We start from the raw sequence: 10,116 nt of genomic DNA, 5'->3' as shown, positions 1-10,116 counted from the left end.
AAATTAATAAATAGACTAAATAAATATGTACTAATGTATATATGCATTTTACTTCCACTTTATTTCATAATGCCACATCAATAGTAACTGCTTAAGATGGCCGATGATTCCCAGAGAAGCAGCAATTCTATTTTTAAGAAATATTTCCATACATCAGTACTGGCATTTCGATCCTCCATGCCGTTAGTTGTCGGTACAGTCCGTTAAGAAATCATTCAAGTTAAAGTCTCTTTTGCCGAAACTCTCGCGGGACTTCATCTTAACATATTATCATATATTACCTTCTTTCACTTTCCATCTTACTTGCCTGATCGGGGTCATTACTTTCATATCTTATGGTAGAATTCAGAATCATTGCTGACTTTCCTATCTTGGAGAAAGCTACAGTGTCATCATACCGCTTGGATTCTCCAGTTGACTTCGTCGAAGCAAACCAAACCTTCTATGTCTCTGTAAGGAGCTTTATAAACTTGTTCATTACCCTGTACTAAAATAACAACCAGATATTCGGTTTTTAGAGACAAAAAAATTGCTTTTTCGAAAATTGTATCTCGGAGAAAGCTACAATGAAGAAGAATCAAACCTCAAGAGTTTTATCACTACCTAAAATGAAAGCTAGTTCAATTGATTATTTGGCAGTTTATACTGATAATCTTAGGGGTAGCAATTTCCATGATATTTTCCAAAATATATCTAAAAAAGCTTCTGATGTTGATTTTTGAAAAACAGTATTTCGGGAACTATTATTGAACTTAAAGAGTACTATTAGAGCTAAAATATAGTGAATTTACTCTATTTAAAAATAGCTAATAGCTATTAACAGAGCTAATAATTGCTTTGTTTGGATGGTTAGCTAGTATTGGATATTTACCATCGAATAAAAAGATCTTCCGAAGATAAAAAGGTTTTCCATGAATATAATGAACCTATCTAAAAAAAAAAAATATTTTTCAAGGACATTTTTTCTATCTTCATTTTCTAGATTTTAGGAAATTATTGAATTACTAGCAGCTTTAAAATGGTAAAACAAGGCTCTTTTTACTTATAATAATAAATCATAATGGTTCCAGAACTATGGCGATCGACAAACGATCGGCATTTGATGAAAATAGTTACCTTACAGTAATAAATAAAAATCTGTTGTTTCAAAAAATCTTTATTCTAATAAACTATAGATTTTTTCTTTCTATATCTCAATATTAAGTAGAAGGACAAAATAATTCATTTAAAAAAACAAACAAAATAAATTTGGTTGAAATAGTTCCAAATAAATATATCTTGGATGAATAAGAAAATATATTTAAAATGATCAAATGATCACCGGAGTAAACAACCTGAGGATTATGGACCAAATTCTTGTTTGTAAATCAATTTACAAATTGAATTCATACAATTTTTTTGTATACTCATCAATAATTTTTAAGATTGTATTATTTGATAATTTTCATATTTTCAAATTCAGAAAACACTAAATGATTTGAAATGATAATTCCTTAAATATCTTAATTACTAATCTTTAATATAGTAATTTTACATTTGTTTAACATGTAAGGGACAGTTCGATATTTTTGTTTTTGTTTCTTTTAACATAAATATGGTTGTTTTAAATTATTGACTCGTTAAAATTATTGTTTTTAAAGCATATAACTTTTTTTTTAATATGTTTTATTTAAAATTGCCCATAGGTTGCGACATCCGGATATTTTTTCAATTTTCTACGTGTTATTAATTATTTAAATAGATCCATTTTTGTTTGTTTGTTTATGAATAAACATATTTCAATCATCCATATAGTAATTTTAAAATAATTTCTGCAATTTATTTTATATTATTTCATATTATTAAAGACATTTTAACTAATGTTAATTAAGGCTTTTTATTTATCTTATCAGAGAAACAAATGTTTTCGATTATTTTAATAATTTACAATAGCTTACATTTTTTTTTTTTTTTGCCAAAGGCGATGTTCGTGACTCTGGAAGCCGTTAATTCTTAAACTACGTCCTAGAATATTATCTTGCAACTTTAACAAGTCGTAGCAGGGTCAGGAGAATTGGGTCAGCATGGTTCAATAGCAACGTATCAGGAACATTCTAGTAAGATTCTTTCAAAATACAATCGAAAAAACCGACTAAACAACTTAGTTTTAATTATAACTGATATAATATTATTAGGTTATAACAAAAATCCTTGTGAACGAAAACATTATCTGCAATGAAATGGTATTTAGTATCTTCATTTGAATTGATTATCTATTTATTTAGATTATGACTTTTATTATAACATTATGTGTCTCTGTAGTCTTCGCATTTCTATGCTAATATAAATTGGAATGTGAAAGTTTTAGGTTAATTTCATTTATTAAACATTTTTCTTTTTTCTGTGGTATGAGTTCTACTTCAAAGTTCAAAGGATGCAACCAAGTTCCACAATATTTAGTAAAAAATTTAAATTATGAATTTTCTTTATCTTGGTTATAGGAGGGAAAATGAAAAGGGACAATTTAAATAATACACAAATTTTATGTAAATATATTTTATCTATGTCGAAATTTCGAAATATTTTTCAAGCCTTTAGGACAATTATATTTATATATTTATATTATAAAAACTAACTGAACCCCATAAATAAATATGAAAAGCAAAAAATATAAGTTAAATTAAATATCATATAAAACAATGAAAAAGAAACGAGAACTGTATTCATAATAATAAGTAAGAATAAGTGATTCTTTATTTTTCATTTTCTTTATTATTATGTCAATAATATCCTTATTTATTTTATTTTTATGTCAAATATTAACTCTTTCCAGTCTGGCTTTAGACCAGGCAACTCCAAACAATCCGCTCTCTTGAAAGTAACCTCCGACCTCTAAACATCCAGAATTAATCATCATTTTCCTTTTAGACTTCTCTAAAGCATTTGATACAGTTGACCATAGCAACCTCCTTACCAACCTTTCCTTACCCAACTGTGCTATGCATTGGTTTAAATCCTTCCTATTAAATCGGTCCCTGTATGTATATCCGGTCTCCTGATTTTATGAAGTTCCAAGTGGCTTTTTACAGATCTTTCATTATCAGATCCCCTTAACTTTTGAATCTCACCTATTCCATCTGGATCCAAAAGTCGTATGTTGTAGTGGTAGACGTAAATAAAGCCTGATCAGATAGTCGGATTAAGGGGGAAGGCGTCACTAAAAATTTGTCTAGTTTTTAAAAATTATTAAAACTAATGGAAAATCGATTATACTCTAAATAAAATAGGTAATATTCTGTGTAACCAGATCATTAAAAATAGATAATACATAATAATTGTATTTTGAAAATAGCATAGTATTTTTGGAACATCTACTCGCATCTTAAGGACCCTATTCCTCTTCTACACCAATCGTATGTTGAATACCGTATCCCTTGTTCTGTTCCCTTTTATATTCGCGGGACTAAAAACCTTCTTAATGACCACATCACCTAAAGTACATATCAGCCTCCTCCAGTAATTCTTCTACTTCAAAACTTTCTGAACACTCCTTATCCTTGAACTATTCGTTTGATTTTGACAAACTTTTATACTGACTAAAGTCACTAACAATGACAAATATTCATCCCTGAAAGCATTCATGTTGTATATTACAATTTATTTCTATTAAAACCTTCTTTCGTCAATATAAAAACCGACAAACAGAACTTATCCGTAGCCTATTCCCAAATATAAATTTATTAAAACATCATTTACTTTTAAACTAACCTCGAATTCGTCTTATATTATATATATATATGTAGTAACATTAATGAAAGGTGGCAAAAAATAAATTTTTTTTAAATTAATGGATGAAAAAGAAGTAAAAAAAAAAATAATTTATAAGGTTGAATAAATGGTAAAAGAACGGCTAAAATTATTTTTAAAAAAAGGTGGAATTAACGCTAAGAAGGCAATGAATTAGTAATGTAAGGAGTTGTATATATATATATTTATATTTTTTATTTTTTTTTTGGGACCACTCCTTACATTACTAATTCATTGCCTTCTTAGCGTTAATTCCACCTTTTTTAAAAAAATAATTTTAGCCGTTCTTTTACTATTTATTCAACCATATAAATTATTTTTCTTTTTACTTCTTTTTCATCCATTAATTTTTTAAAAAATACTTTTTTCTACCTTTCATTAATGTTACTTTTACCTATCTGACTAATGTAACTTACCTAATGTTACTTTAGGTCATTACCTTTAGACCATTGAGGGTTTCCTCTTTTTCTAAAGTACTTTTATAACTCAGGAATATTCCCCCGTTCCACTTTACTTCTGCTTGAAACCGTGCTCCAATCGGTATCTTCACTTTATTTATCTTTTCATTCACCTCCTGACCTCCCTTTTCTACTCTTTTCTTATTTTTTCTTTTTTACCCGCGTTACTAAGTTAAATTCATTAAATCAAATTATTTTCATTTGTACTACTTACTCATTTTGGCTTTATATTTTACTTCTTTAATTTAATTAATTTACTTAATTAGTAATTAGTTACACACAAAGGTTTGCTTTCGCATATTTTTACACTTTAATTTTCATTTGTTTTCAAACTTCTATTCATTACGGTTGTTATCTTCTTTTTGCTTCTCTGGCCTAAACGATGGGAGTACTGAAATAAGTTTTTAGTCATTTGTGTTCTTCGCTGACCGCACTTCCAACCATCTTCTCATGTAATATCCAGGGTCAACAACTAATCACAATAAATCTTATTTATTTAACAAGGAAACATTGCTAATCTAATCCTTTTAACTTCGCAATAATGTTCTATTGTTTTTCTTTGTTGTTCTCAGGACAAGATTAAGATGATATATGACGGGGATAGTTGGACAAGTGTAAAGTTATTTGTCTTCCATTACTCAGCCAGTCAATTGCTCAGCCCCGATGGAATTACTTTTATACTTTAGGTGATCCAGGACATCATTTTGTAAAATCTTTTTATTTTTGCTGATAGACGTAAAATCCTTCGGGTCGTCAATGACTATGGTTTATCTTTATAATTTATCATAATGGTTCGGAACTCACTCGGTTAATGAATAACAAAAATTAATCAAATAAAACTTATGAAATTAAATAACTATTATTAGGAAGTCAGTTCAGAGAGAATATATTATGTACTCTATGCAGTGCATGGAAATATAATATATTGCACTGTAATATAATTTATTGTATTACTAAATCTGATTCATAAAATGTTCAAGAACAACAGTTTAAACAATACCAGTGATAAAAATCAGACAACAGAAAAATGAAAAATAAAAAAGTTGATGAAATGAGAAGAATGCGTGTAAATAATTAGCCACTTAAACGAATCTGGCCTAGGTTGAAGTTTATTTCGTAGTGCCCCACAGAATAAACCTTCTGTTGGCCTTTCCACTCTTGGCTAGTATCGGTAGATAACCTGTAGGATAAGTTGGAGAAACATATGGGCGTTAGATTAAAAACAAAAAAAATTAGCAGAACAACATGTAGAAAAAGGACATAATTTTTATTTTGAAGTTGTTAAAATAAAATGTTTTAGTTTACTCTGTTCATTTTTCATTCATTCATACCTTAGTTTATTTTTAATTCTTGTTATCTATTTTCTTACTTTATTACATTATTTTAGTTGTTTGTATCTTTTTTAGCACTGATGAAACCCAACAAAGTGGGGCGAAACGTTAGCTCACAATAAATAGTTTAATTACTATTTGAGTTTTATTTTAACCACCCCCAGAGCATCTGTCTTTTATGTAAAATATATATATATATAAGTTTTTATTATGATATAGTTTTATTTTTTAAAAATGTTGAGTTAATGTTGTTGAAAAAGTTTTTTTTTTTATTACTATTTGATAATCGAAAATGCATCCTTTTAGAAAATGAACAACCATTATAAAGTTGTTTATTACAAATATTTCATAATTATATAACAATATTTCAACATCTTCATAAAACATGTAGGGAACAAATTTAGATGTTCTTAATATTATCTAGTCATGTTTGACGCTGAGGACAACTAAATCATCCCTTTTTATATTTCATTAATAATTTCTACAATGTTGACTATAAATTTTTTCATTAAAACTTTTTCCATATATTTTTTAATATTTTTAGGTATGGGAGTTACACAGCCCTTCAATTAATTTAATAGTTAGAAACTTTCATCTAAGAAAAAAATCATTTTATCTAATTTTTTTTTTATGCTTAGTTGAAAAAATACAAAGGTGTTAATAAAAGTGAAATTATTGTTTTTATTTTTTTTTTCACTGGGTCTTATCTCAATATATTTCAATTTCCGGATTTCAATTCAATTTCTCGATCCAAGATTACAGTTTTATTTTTAATTTCTTTATTACCAGATTGACCTTACATGTTTATTCCAACGGTTTGTTAGTTATTTTTTAGCATTTGATAATTGGGAACTATAGTTTCGTGCAAGACTTTTTGCAATGCTATAACCATGAATGATTATAATTAGAGATGATAAAGAAGATTACAGTTTCTAAGAAAATGATGCACTTACCTATTGATTTTTAAATAATTATATGTATTAAGCCTTCTAAAGAAAGTAAACAACAAACTAAACTCCATATTCTAATAATTTAATTATTGAAAGTGGAGTTATTTCAGTCATTTTTTATTGTTTTGTCCATTGAAAATAAACCTATGATTGTAATTTGGAATTTCATCTCTAATGTGCATTTTGATTTTAATTTTTATTTCTTTTGATCGAGTCGGGCACCCAGAACTATACAAGATCCTTAAATTCCTGCCCACTACATACTTCCTCATTATCCGTTCTTATCTCTCCGACAGATTATTCCAAGTAAATTACAACAGCACGTATTCATCCCTATTCCGTCAGTCTACTGGTGTACCTCAGGGTAGTATCCTTGGTCCTATCCTTTATACAGTTTTCACAGTTGGCATCCCAACCCATCCTAACACTATCCTCACCACGTATGCCGATGACGCGTGTCTATTGTCAGTAAACAATGATCCTTACATTGTATCCCAAACCCTCCAATCCCACATCAACACCCTTGAAGAATGGTGCCAAAACTGAAGAATTAAAATTAATTCCAATAAATCCCACCAAATCACATTTACCCTTCGTCGTAAACCCATGACCTCTTGCCAACAGTATCCTTTAATAATAACCCACTTATTCCTGTCGAACAGGTCCGTTACTTATGACTACATCTGGACAAACGACTGACATGGAATCCTTATACAAGACTGAAAAGACAGGAAACTGCTCGTCGATTCCGACTATTACAACATTTACTAGACAAACGGTCTAAATTGCCAATCCATTACAAAAGACTGATCTACATGACTATTATAAGGCCTATCTGGACATACGCAGTTGAGCTTTGGGTCTCCACCAAACCATCAAATTCCTCCCGAATCCAATTCTTACAGTCCAAAACTCTTCGTAAAATTCTTAATGCTTCTTACTTTGTCACAAATCAAGTCATCCATTAGGACCTCAATGTCCTATATGTTGCCGATTTGGCTAGAACCAGATACCACCCAACCACCCAAACCAAGGAATGGTTCCTTCCATGATAAACTACCCAACCACCTAAATCCCCTTGTATCTAGCCTGGCTTCACCTTCATTACCTAATAATCCTCCTAGGCGTCTAAAAAGAAGATGGCCTCAAGTTCTTCTCCTCTAGAAATGTTATTGGAGTTTTATCGACGGGTAGATTCTCCACATGTTTGTGTCATGTCACTATGTCACCTACAGCAAATTTACATATTTTTATACAGTTGTAAATAACAATAAATAAATTATAATTTTTTTTTGTAATTTATATAAATCATCCAAATATACAAAAACTTATTTATTGTCAAATATGCAACGTAAAATTTGGGTAATTACACTTGTAGTGAAGTGGTGGGAGGGCTGAGCTGGGATCTCGAAGGGCCTTGCTCTACCCCTCAACTGTGGGTTTTTATTTTATTTTAATTCGTTTGGTTGAATTCATTTTTTTTTCTTCTTATATACTATAGAGATTTTATTTTTTGTTCATTTCATATTTTTTATTTAATTTTTTTATATTTATTTATTATTGTTTTTTTGTATGAAAGCGTACAATTATCACTAGTACCCATTGCCCAAATTTGTGGCATATTGTAAAATTATCAATAAATAAAAGTTTTCAATTTAAAAAAAAATTACACATTAGCAAGAGTACATTAGTTCATTATATGTAATTGAATTAAAATCAATCTTTATCACCCACACGACAAGAAAATTGTCAGCCCTTTTTAGAGTTCAAATAGAAGCAAACTGGTCGGGGATTTCCCCTGAGCGTCAGTGAATACCAAATACCATTCTAGCACAAGCTCCTCTCCGAAAATCACTTAGATCCAGTTTCTAAAAATAGAAACAGTGGCGGTGGGTTTTTTCCGTGATATATAAACGATTGTAAAGACCGCTTCCGCTCGATGTCTATTCAAAAACAAAACCATTTCAAGAATTGACATTTGGATATAATCAGGTTCGGCCAAGACTCAATCTTGATCTTGAATAGATGCTGATGCGAACCAAAATAATCAAGCATTAGATACCATCGGAGACGATACAGTTGTCTCCATCTAAGGCCATTACTCGGCACATTCTTTTCACGCCGTACCTATATATAGCTCCCCAACTTAGCTTCTCGTCGGTCCAAGGGCTGGATTCTGATGCCTCTATTCTTTCAGACTCCTCATCTTCGATATCTTATCGATTTATAACCTAATTCTTCTCCTTTAAATCGACCCTGTGACTAAAAGGTTTAGAATAGTGTGAGTTACGAGAACACGACATACGAACTGAAAAGAAGAACTGTCTGTGGATACGAGGAAAAATTCTCAGATCTTTGGAGTTCAAATTTTACTATTATTCCATACTCTCTGTGTCCCGTGGTTTCATCTGTGTTAAATTTTAATAAAGAAAAACACATGACCAAGTACATCTGTTTAACTTGGTCATGTAATAAATCCCACATTTATGTAAACAAAAAGGTTAATAACTATTCGTTTCATCTTCAGATAGAAAATATGTTCCATATATAGATGAGTGAAAGAAGAATCTGACTATTGACATAACAACCATGAAAATAGAAAAATTCTTAATAATCAAATTCTTCTATATTTTATGCATATCCATTATTTTTCACTACCAATAATGAGGGATGGTTATTTGTTCAAATAAAAAAAAAAAATTTAATTTACATTAAAATTCTGCATTTTATTCAGGGTGAAAATATGTTCCACATATAGATGAGTGAAAGTTAAACCTGACTATTGAAATAACAACCATGAAAATAGAAAAATTCTTCCATATTTTATGCATATCCATTATTTTTCACTACCAATAATGAGAGATCGTTATTTTTTCAAATAAAAAATATTGAATTTACTTTAAAATTCGCCATTTTTTTTTTCAGGTTGAAAATATGTTCTACATTTAGATGAGTGAAAGTAAAATCTGACTATTGACATAACAACAATGAAAATAGGAAAATTCTTAATTATCAAATTCTTCTATATTTTATGCATATCCATTATTTTTCACTACCAATAATGAGGGATCGTTATTTGTTCAAATAAAAAAAAAAAATTTAATTTACATTAAAAGTCGGCATTTTATTCAGGGTGAAAATATGTTCTACATATAGATGAGTGTCAGTAAAACCTGACTATTGAAATAACAAACATGAAAATAGAAAAATTCTTCCATATTTTATGCATATCCATTAATTTTCACTACCAATAATGAGAGATCGTTATTTTTTCAAATAAAAAATATTGAATTTACTTTAAAATTCGGCATTTTTTCAGGTTGAAAATATGTTCTACATATAGATAAGTGAAAGTAAAACCTGACTATTGAAATAACAACCATGAAACTAGGAAAATTCTTAACTATCAAATTCTTTTATATTTTATACTTGTCCATCCATACATTATCCATTTTTTATTACAGCCAACAATGAGAGATTTGATGAATATTTGTTAAATAAAAAACTTCTATTTTTTTAGCATAAAATTATGATTTCTGAAGGTAGGGGAATGTTTATGCTAATTATGCAACAGTTTAACAAATGATAGCG

This window comes from Halyomorpha halys, unplaced genomic scaffold, assembly GCF_000696795.3.
Source record: "Halyomorpha halys isolate HHAL.00 unplaced genomic scaffold, Hhal_1.1 Scaffold1026.1, whole genome shotgun sequence".
Classification (NCBI taxonomy): Eukaryota; Metazoa; Arthropoda; class Insecta; order Hemiptera; family Pentatomidae; genus Halyomorpha; species Halyomorpha halys.
This window is presented reverse-complemented; position numbering follows the sequence as displayed.